Below are 11,179 nucleotides of genomic sequence, written 5' to 3'. Positions count from 1 at the left end.
AAATTTGGAGTCTGTAGACTAAAAATTGACAGAGTTATTGCGTAGGGAAATGTACACAGACACACAGACACACAGGTAAACAGACACACAGATACACAGACACACAGATACACAGACACTTTCACTTTTACATATAGATAGATAGATAGATTATACTTAATCTTATTATTTATACAACCACCGTTATTTTATAGCATTATTTTATGCTTAGAATTAAACATTTCTATACTCAATTAATTATTGCTAATTCTGTTGCCTACTAGCAATTCAGTCCGGCTTTGCTGGAGCACTAAGTACTGTTCCTAAATTTATGTGCATATATATATATATATATATATATATATATATGTGTGTGTGTGTGTGTGTATATGTATATATATATATATGTATATATATATATATATTAAAAAGTTTGACTCATATCCAGGAAACCTACATCTAAAATTCCAAGTGATTAGACTCAAAATTGGCGGAGGAGTTTGGTAGAGTTCTGAAAGGTGAACTTTGACCTCTTTGCAGTCAAATTTTTGCCCAAAACTGATTAAAAATCTTGCTGCATGTCTGAATACCCTTTATGCAAAATTTAAAATGTTTGGACCAAAAATTGGCCGAATAGTTTGCTAGAGACCGCAAAGATAAAATCTTTTGAACTTTGACTCACTGACAGCCAAAATTTCGGCAAAAAAAAACGACTAAAAAGCTATGTTTGCATACAATTGATGTAAAATTTCAAATGTTTACACCAAAAATTGGCTGGGAGGTCACATTTTTGTAACTTTGACCCAAATTTTGACTCCTTAATGTTTATTGGTTTGGGATCAAATCAAATTAAAAAGTTAGATCTATGTCTAAGTTATCTACATCAAAAATGTCAAATGTTTAGACTCAAAATTGGCTCAGGAGTTTGGTAGAGTTCTCAAAGATCAAATCGTTGAACTTTGACTCCTTGACAACCAAATTTCTTGCCGAACACCGATTAAAAACGATGTTCCCAAATCCCATTACCCCTTGTATAAAATATCGAGTCTGTAGACTGAAAATTGACACAGTTGCTTGGTAGGGAAATGTACACACACAGACACACACAAACACAGACAATTTCGCTTATATATATATATATATATATATATATATATATATATATATATATATATATAAGAAATTTATTACTGTGAGTCCAGAATGAGTTTACATATTGTTTCAACTAGAGGAAGATCCCCAAAGAGAGAAAATATCCAACTAGCATCGTCAGAATTCATAGAATTCTGACGATGCTAGTTGGATAGTTCCTCTCTTTGGGGATCTTCCTCTAGTTGAAACAATATGTAAACTCATTCTGGACTCACAGTAATAAATTTCTTATATACTGCTCTGGCTACACATTGAGCACTCTATTCCGGTTTCTTCACCACTGGTAAATATATATATATATATATATATATATATATATATATATATATATATATATATATATATATATATATATATATATGGATTGATTGAGATATACTTAATAGAGTGTAGTGATTGGACCTCGGATCAATAAATGTATTATATATAAATTCTCTTTATTTGCAGTATAGATGTTCCATAGTTAAAGTTTAATAAAACATATCTAAGTAATGCGACATTTTAATTCATTACTTTAAATCTCAAGTTTTTTGTTTTTTTTCTATAAACATTTTGATTCTATTAGCTTTGGAGTTAGTACTCTTCCTGGTTATAATTAGTCTGCCATCATTATACAAGTTTGTATCTTCAACGTAAATTGCATTTGGCTAAGTAAACTCATAAAATTAAGAGACACCCGCCAGACATCTGAACAGAGTTCAGTGGGTATGTCATTTCAAAATAATCTTCGTTGAGGTAATTCAAGAGACCTTATACTGCTAAAGATACGTACTGTTCAATTTATCAGGATACATGATATTTCAGTTTTTTTTTCTCAAGGTATCAGGTTCACCTGTCTAAATGCTACAAAGTTGGACACATTAATTGTCGTAATGTTAAAGATAGTAGCACTTAATAGAAGGACGGATTTTAATCTAGATATTTTTGAATTTTTTTTTCTCAATGTAAAAGAAACACTCTTTAGATAATTTGTCTGATAATTCGGGACACATGTTAATTGCGGTAAGTCAATTTCGGAATTTTTCACGGCAGTCGCTTCCATTAGTAACCTTATATTTGACCTCCCCTACTCCTGAGATACAAAGTGTGTTCAATAAATTCGATCTTTTCCGTACGGTCACTTTTATTGATAGTACACACATGAAACTTTAGTTCCTTCCGAAATAATTTCCTCCGGCGTTAATGCACTTGTTGTCCACTTCAAAAACCTCTAATAGGTTCCATGAAAGTCCTCTTGTGTGAGCGTGTCAATGACCCTCGTCAAAGCCTCTTTCGTGTTCTCAATTATCTCATAATGAAAAATTCTAAGAATTTCCTTGAGCTTAGGGAATAACCAACAGCCACGGAAAGCAAGACCTGGACTATAGCGAGCGTAATGAACTGTCTTGATGTTCATGTTGGTGAAATAGTCAGAGGCAAGAATGAAGGTGTGAGCTTTTATCTTCGTACAAGGCATCCGCTTCACTTTCTTCCGAATAATTGTGTGTACAATTCCCAGACTTACATCAAACTGTGCACATATTGTCTCTATAGACACACGATGGCCCTTATACATGAAATGTTATTTTGACCAATCAACCCTTGCGTTTTAACTTCCTTACTTCTCTCGCACCTCTCAACATCTCTCACAGACTCACTGCCTTCCGTGAATCCCTTATGCCACTGCAAGAATGATTCTCGATTCATGCAAGATTGTGTTAAAGCAGTATGAAGCATTGCAAACGTTTCAGTGACCTTTTATCCAACAGAATTTTTTTGCATATTGTCCTTTAAAGTGTCCTCACGTCCAGATTGTACATTTAGAAATTTACCAATTGTTACAATTAGGACTTTGTATGATATATTCCAATTCCTGCTGTAGCCGTTCATTCGAACGTGAAATCCTTTAAAATGATCAGTAATCTCATACGATGTATAGCAATGACATACTGAGTTTTCAAGAGTCTTCGTCAATTTTAAATATATGTACAAAAAAAGAAGTCTGGATACTTATTGAACGCAGCTCGTAACTCTACTTCGTCCAATAAAAAGTCACTAAATTCACCATTATTGACGCATCTAATACTTGTCTATAGTCTAGCTGCTTAGATCGAGACTATAGCTGTAAAGTCTCTTTAGAGTTCACCATAACCTTCTATCGGTCTGGCTCGCAGATAAATAATGCAACATCACAAAATTCTATGTTGAACATTGAAGAGCTTTTTTTTTTAATTACATTTTCACCCCAAACAAGGCAAATTGCCACTTTGGTGTAGGGGGGGCTACTATCAGGGGCAACAACTACTGGGGTACTATGTAAGGATTTGGGCAGCAAGGTGTCGGTTCATGTTACACTTGAGCTTCTGCACGTCAGTACTGTTGGGGAAGCAGGGACCTGGAATGGAATTCCAGAGTCTAGCGGTTCTGGGGAAGAAACTATTGGAGTAAAAAGATCTTTTACATCTAGGGATCTCTACAGTGTGGGGTGGGATTTAGCAGCCTGTCGGGTTTGTCGAGGGTGCTCACGTCGTGAGGGCACAAGTGATTGCAGTTCGTCAGAGCATTCACCACTAAAATACTTGTAGAAAAGGCAGAGGGATGCAACATTTCGTCGATGGGACAGAGGCTTAGATGCCAGTTCAGGGCCTATCAGGTTTGCGACTCTCTTTTGAACCTTGTCAAGGAGCGAGAGACTAGTAGCAGATGCACCAGCCCAGATGTGGCAGCAATACTCCATACATGGGCGAATGGTGGCCTTATAGAGGTACAGGATACTTTCGGGTGTTAGTAGTTTTCTAGCACGGTAGAGAGAGCCCGCCTTTCTTGCAGCGGCCCTGGCAATGCCTTCAATGTAATTGTTCCAACTCATGTTTCCTGTGAACGTTAGGCCAAGGAGTTTGAAAGATGGACTCTCAGATAAAGAGTCGTTGGCCATTGCTATGGGTGGTAGAGAGGGTTTCTTGTAATTATTGAATGAAACTAGTTTAGTCTTGGCAGCATTGAACGCGACCAACCACTTTTGTCCCCATTCCACTACAGATTGGAGGTCTTCCTCTAGTGTTTCTGCCATTTCTTTAGAAATGTGTTCATCCGTCTTCCTGTCGTGCCTGCCATAGAGTGTAGTGTCATCAGCATATATACCCATCTCAGAGGCAATGTTGTCGGGGAGGTCATTTATGAATATCAGGAACAATAGAGGTCCAAGGATAGAACCCTGGGGCACCCCCGCATTTATATCATATTGTTTAGATGTACGACCGTCGAGGACAACCTGGATTTTTCTCTTATCTAAGAAGGATTTAATTATGTTAAGTGTTCTACCAGTTTTAAGAATTGATTTCATCCTGACCGCACATTCAACTGAGACCGTCGTCAGGTTGAAAGTTTAGGCGTGCATTCTCTGGTTAGATTTTACCGAGCAGTTCCATTAGCAAAACAACAGAATCTATTTATACATAAGTTAATAAAGCGATTCAAAATAAAAGATATCTCAATTCCCTCGACAAATGGAATTTATCTCGGATGTGATTAATAATATATACACTAAAGTAACGGAAATTTATCTCAAATCAATAAAGGTTTGAACCGTCAAGTTTTAAGGCACAAACGAGTTAAAGCGCAACATACGGGAATGTGTTTGCCTGAAACAACAGGGGTTTGCTGGTACAGGGTGGCCGTTATTGTAAGTAATCATGGGTCTGACTGAAAATTTGTGCTGAAAAGATGTCTTTCTTATATCGATTATAGCAGAGGTTGTAGAGAGAAGTGATATTATTGCAGAGGTTGTAGAGAGAAGTGATATTATTGCAGAGGTTGTAGAGAGAAGTGATATTATTGAAGAGATTGTAGAGAGAAGTGATATTATTGCAGAGGTTGTAGACAGAAGTGATATTATGGCAGAGGTTGTAGAGAGAAGTTATATTATTGAAGAGATTGTAGAGAGAAGTGATATTATCGCAGAGGCTGTAGACAGAAGTGATATTATTGCAGAGGTTGTAGAGAGAAGTGATATTATTGCAAAGGTTGTAGAGAGAAGTGATATTATTGCAGAGATTGTAGACAGAAGTGATATTATTGCAGAGTTTGTAAACAGAATTGATATTATTGCAGAGGTTGTAGAGAGAAGTGATATTATTGCAGAGGTTGTAGAGAGAAGTCATATTATTGCAGAGGTTGTAGAGAGAAGTGATATTATTGCAGAGGTTGTAGAGAGAATTGATATTATTGCAGAGGTTGTAGAGAGAAGTGATATTATTGCAGAGGTTGTAGAGAGAAGTCATATTATTGCAGAGGTTGTAGAGAGAAGTGATATTATTGCAGAGGTTGTAGAGAGAAGTGATATTATTGCAGAGGTTGTAGAGAGAAGTGATATTATTGCAGAGGTTGTAGAGAGAAGTCATATTATTGCAGAGGTTGTAGAGAGAAGTGATATTATCGCAGAGGCTGTAGACAGAAGTGATATTATTGCAGAGGTTGTAGAGAGAAGTGATATTATTGCAGAGGTTGTAGAGAGAAGTGATATTATTGCAGAGGTTGTAGAGAGAAGTGATATTATCGCAGAGGCTGTAGACAGAAGTGATATTATTGCAGAGGTTGTAGAGAGAAGTGATATTATTGCAGAGGTTGTAGAGAGAAGTGATATTATTGCAGAGGTTGTAGAGAGAAGTGATATTATTGCAGAGGTTGTAGAGAGAAGTGATATTATTGCAGAGGTTGTAGAGAGAAGTGATATTATTGCAGAGGTTGTAGAGAGAAGTGATATTATTGCAGAGGTTGTAGAGAGAAGTGATATTATTGCAGAGGTTGTAGAGAGAAGTGATATTATTGCAGAGGTTGTAGAGAGAAGTGATATTATTGCAGAGGTTGTAGAGAGAAGTGATATTATTGCAGAGGTTGTAGAGAGAAGTGATATTATTGCAGAGGTTGTAGAGAGAAGTGATATTATTGCAGAGGTTGTAGAGAGAAGTGATATTATTGCAGAGGTTGTAGAGAGAAGTCATATTATTGCAGAGGTTGTAGAGAGAAGTGATATTATCGCAGAGGCTGTAGACAGAAGTGATATTATTGCAGAGGTTGTAGAGAGAAGTGATATTATTGCAGAGGTTGTAGAGAGAATTGATATTATTGCAGAGGTTGTAGAGAGAAGTGATATTATTGCAGAGGTTGTAGAGAGAAGTGATATTATTGCAGAGGTTGTAGAGAGAATTGATATTATTGCAGAGGTTGTAGAGAGAAGTGATATTATTGCAGAGGTTGTAGAGAGAAGTGATATTATTGCAGAGGTTGTAGAGAGAAGTCATATTATTGCAGAGGTTGTAGAGAGAAGTGATATTATCGCAGAGGCTGTAGACAGAAGTGATATTATTGAAGAGATTGTAGAGAGAAGTGATATTATTGAAGAGATTGTAGAGAGAAGTGATATTATTGAAGAGGTTGTAGAGAGAAGTGATATTATTGCAGAGGTTGTAGACAGAAGTGATATTATTGAAGAGGTTGTAGAGAGAAGTGATATTATTGCAGAGGTTGGAGAGAGAAGTGATATTATTGCAGATGTTGTAGAGAGAAGTCATATTATTGCAGAGGTTGTAGAGAGAAGTGATATTATTGAAGAGGTTGTAGACAGAAGTGATATTATTGAAGAGGTTGTAGACAGAAGTGATATTATTGCAGATGTTGTAGAGAGAAGTCATATTATTGCAGAGGTTGTAGAGAGAAGTGATATTATTACAGAGGTTGTAGAGAGAAGTGATATTATTGCAGCGGTTGTAGAGAGAAGTGATATTATCGCAGAGGCTGTAGACAGAAGTGATATTATTGCAGAGATTGTAGAGAGAAGTGATATTATTGAAGAGATTGTAGAGAGAAGTGATATTATTGAAGAGATTGTAGAGAGAAGTGATATTATTGAAGAGATTGTAGAGAGAAGTGATATTATTGAAGAGATTGTAGAGAGAAGTGATATTATTGAAGAGATTGTAGAGAGAAGTGATATTATTGAAGAGATTGTAGAGAGAAGTGATATTATCGCAGAGGCTGTAGACAGAAGTGATATTATTGCAGAGATTGTAGAGAGAAGTGATATTATTGAAGAGATTGTAGAGAGAAGTTATATTATTGAAGAGATTGTAGAGAGAAGTGATATTATTGCAGAGGTTGTAGAGAGAAGTGATATTATTGCAAAGGTTGTAGAGAGAAGTGATATTATTGCAGAGATTGTAGACAGAAGTGATATTATTGCAGAGATTGTAGACAGAAGTGATATTATTGCAAAGGTTGGAGAGAGAAGTGATATTATTGCAGAGATTGTAGACAGAAGTGATATTATTGCAAAGGTTGGAGACAGAAGTGATATGATTTCAGAGTTTGTAAAGCGAATTGATATTATTGCAGAGGTTGTAGAGAGAATTGATATTATTGCAGAGGTTGTAGAGAGAAGTGATATTATTGCAAAGGTTGGAGAGAGAAGTGATATTATTGCAGAGGTTGTAGAAAAAAGTGATATTTCGTAAAACATGAGGTTTTAAATAAATTAGGTTGAATAGCGATCACTTGTGTGCTGGTGTTTAACAAGCGAGATGTATTTGTGACTAAAATTTGTCAATACACATTTAGTAAAAGAAAACTGGAGTGTGGTGTTATGAGAATTAACGCTGAGAATAAGATTTTCAACACTTAAAAGATAAATGAGTATTTATTTGTAAAAATAACATGTCAAAATCTACAGAGACATCTCATTCGATTGCGAAACTGATTGCGATAAACGATTACATCAACATCAACATTAATATTCTGCATCTGATAAATTTGATTAAAGATATACTTAAACCGGAATTTCATACATGAATTTTCATTAAGGAAAAGTGCTTTCAGCCTACTGTTCTCATCTTGAGTGTGATTTTCACAACTTCCGACCTTCTTAAGATGTTGGTTGGTTGTTTTTGTTTTACGGCATATCAACCCTTTTTAGGTCATGTAATGCCGAATCCAGTGATTTTGAAGAAAAAGTTTTTAATAAAATATATTTGTTTTTGTTGTTTTCAAGTCAGTTTCTATTCAACCCATTGTTGGAACCCTAAAAGGTGCTACCACTCCGGGTCAGAGTGGACATGAGAGCCACATAAATTAAGGAGTGGCGCCACACTCCCCAAATCCGAAAGCTGGGGCCTCATCATCGGATATAGTTTAAGGTCATATCCAGGACCATCTTCTTTAGGTGTACCGTGTCGATTATAGATGATGGAACTTAAATCATCTATTTTTTAATAATTAATTTTATCAAGAATTCGTTATAAGTTTTGGTTTCGGTTTCGATTATAACTGACTTCACTCCAGCAATCTATATTTTTTTTATAATTTTCTCAAGAATTCTTCATAAGTTTTGTTGCGGTTTCGATTATAGCTCAAGGAACCCAAGTTATATATATATATATATATATATATATATATATATATATATATATATATATATATATATATATATTCATTAGTTTGGGATTCGATTTCGATTCAGGCTGATAAACCCAAGTCATATAGGTATATTTTTGAAATCGCAACTTTATAATATATAAAAATCGATGAATCGTTAACTCTATAATAATATATACGAAATCTGCAAGAATTAAAACATCCTATTTAAGCGTACTTTACAACCAGACTTTGCAAGGCGTTCGTATTAGCTTTGATAAATACTTTTGCAGTTTTAACAGAAAAACTACAATATCAGAGCGTCCCCATTTACACTGAACATTTACAGTATATATAATATAATATACATGAATGAGCCCCTGTGGAATTTCCACTGGTCCCGCACGTATATATATATATATATATATATATATATACTTATATTTATATATATACTTATATTTATATATATATATACTTATATATATATATATATATATATATATATATATATATATATATGGCTAAATATAGACCAATTAATATGATGATTAAAAAAATAAAAAATGAAAATATAGGCTCGCTAACAAGGTTTCATTCCTCGCTCAACAGAGCTAAATCGAGGAAAATTACGATAAAAAGAAATAGTCATGACTATGGCGTGGGAGAGAAATAATTCACCCCGGGCTGTATGGTTTGTCTAAGACTCATAAAAGTGTGGTGCCTTGAGACCCATATTATCAATGATAAGTTCCTTTCAACACAAGTTTACTAAAGTGTTGACAAGTATTTTAGAACCCGTTTCGGAACATTATAGTTCATGTTGCATTAAAGATTTCTTTGTTTTTATCCACTTTCTGCTAAAATATACTCATTCCGACAAATGTATGTGTTTTTTTTATATTTCTAGTCTTTTCACTTGCGTGTAATTGATTACAGACTATGAATATCTGTGCTGACGCCATATATCGGAGTCAATTTCCAACTTCCCCAATTCCTGAAAGTGTTTCCGTAGAATTGAGTAAATTCGCCACCATGTCGTTTGAATTCAGCTTTAATGATTTTATCTTCAAATGGTGTGGCGATAGGTTATCCATTGGGATCAGCTAATATTTTTGTAGGATATCACAAGGGCTAGGACAACAGCATATTATTTTCGTTGTTTTGACTTACGAGTGACTATCTGTTGATATCTTATATGCTTCTATATAGAGTGTTGTGTTTCTCGGTTAATTAACTGTGTCTAATTGTGTCGGATATATACTCGAGAGTCAAAACAATGGTTGGCACGAACACGGTATATTATCTGGTTTGCATAAACAAGACGTTTACTTTCGTTACGTTGATGACATCTTTTGCTTATTCGAAAACGAGTCGAAAGCGGATGCTTTTTTTGACCTTTAATAACGTTCATCCAGCCAAGTTTTACAGTAGACAACGAAACAAATTCTACTCTTCCGTTTTTAGATATTCCTGTTACCAAGACCTCTTCGTGTTTTTTTTGTTTTTTACTTCCTTTTATCCTAAACCAACATTTACTGCCTTCTATACACGCGGGACTCATTTTGTCCTAGAAACCAAAAATTTAATTTAATTAAGACTTTTACACATAGGGACTTTATGATTTGTTTCGAAGCCAATCTGAGTGACAAGCTTAAATTCATTACTAAGATCGTTTGAAATAATATACTTGCCTGATGTAAGTCAGGCCCGGGCCCTTCGGGGCCTGGTTAACAAGTGACCAGCAAAGACCTTGGTCAATGTAGGGGCAACCCTCCATACCAATTGTCACTATCCAGCTCCCCTAATCCCCGAGGAGCTGGTCCCATTTCATCTTCACTCCTCACTTTAAAAATCGGCCTTGTGCCTAATTTGCTCGGTGGAGGAGCAAATAAATACCAACCCTTCATACCAATTGTCACTATCCAGCTCCCCTACTCCCCGGGGAGTTGGCCCCATTTCATCTTCACTCCTCACTTTAAAAATCGGCCTTGTGCCTAATTTGCTCGGTGGAGGAGCAAATAAATACCGAACCTTTGAAATAATGGTTACCCCTTAGATATTGTTGAAAATACTATTAATAAGAAAGTTTCCAAGTTTTACAAATCTAAAGAAACTGTAGTTAATAGATGTCCTGTTTACCTTCGTTTACCTTCGTACCTTGGGTAGGTAATATCAGTGAACGATTTCCTGGGCAAATCTCTTTCTTTGTACAGCGGTGTTATTTTTCATCTGACCTACGCGTTGTTTTTTCAACTAGACCTATGTTGTCGTCCATTTGCAAAAATGTTCTCACTCCACCATAATAATTCTATTATGTATTTATTCAAATGTAGTTGCAGCGCTCACTATGTTGGGCGAACATCGCAAAGATGGGATTTTCGTTTAAAATAACACGTATCATCAAAGATTCGTTATGCAAATTTTCCACCTTCAGATCTTCTGAGTACTACACATGGTTCCTCGATGTACGAACACCTTATAAATAACTATAGGTGTGTCAGGAATTTCAATGCTGACATAATTTTAAGCAATTCGCACTCACCATTTCATCTAAAAATTCTAGAAACTAGATTTTTTTAAAGTCCTTGAGACTTTCCTTTTGCAAGCAAAATCATAATCACTTAGGACTAAATTTAATTTCACCTTCCCCCCCCCCCGCTTA

This window comes from Euprymna scolopes, chromosome 8 (genome assembly GCF_053919585.1).
Source record: "Euprymna scolopes isolate OS-2025 chromosome 8, ASM5391958v1, whole genome shotgun sequence".
NCBI classification, from domain to species: Eukaryota; Metazoa; Mollusca; class Cephalopoda; order Sepiida; family Sepiolidae; genus Euprymna; species Euprymna scolopes.
Note: the sequence above shows the minus strand (reverse complement) of the source record.